This window comes from Austrofundulus limnaeus, unplaced genomic scaffold (genome assembly GCF_001266775.1).
Source record: "Austrofundulus limnaeus strain Quisiro unplaced genomic scaffold, Austrofundulus_limnaeus-1.0 Scaffold1768, whole genome shotgun sequence".
Taxonomy (NCBI): domain Eukaryota; kingdom Metazoa; phylum Chordata; class Actinopteri; order Cyprinodontiformes; family Rivulidae; genus Austrofundulus; species Austrofundulus limnaeus.
In genome coordinates, this window is record NW_013954170.1 from 37701 (window position 1) to 38123 (window position 423).

Genomic DNA, 423 nt, shown 5'->3' on the forward strand with positions numbered 1-423 from the left:
ACACACACACACACACACACACACACACACACACACACACACACAGGGGATCAGAACCAGCTGACGGGGGCAGGGTCCAGGATAACTTTGACAACTTAAATCAAACAAATTGCTTTAATGCCTCCATTCTCTGTCATTATGTAAGGCCTGAGAGCTGACGCTTAAAGACAGACCTGTGTGTGTCTGTGTGTGTTTAGGGGGGTCGGTGACTGCTGGGCCCCTCAGACGACCTGGCAGATATTGTTCTGTTCTGGGAAGCGGGCCAGACTCTGTCAGCGTTGGGGGGTCCGTGGACGAGGAAATATTTGGGCTGAAGCCGAGCCAAGCGTTTAAAATGTTCAGGATGTTCCTGATGCAGCCGCTGTGTGTGTGTGTGTGTGTGTGTGTGTGTGTGTGTGTGTGTGTGTGTGTGTGTGTGTGTGT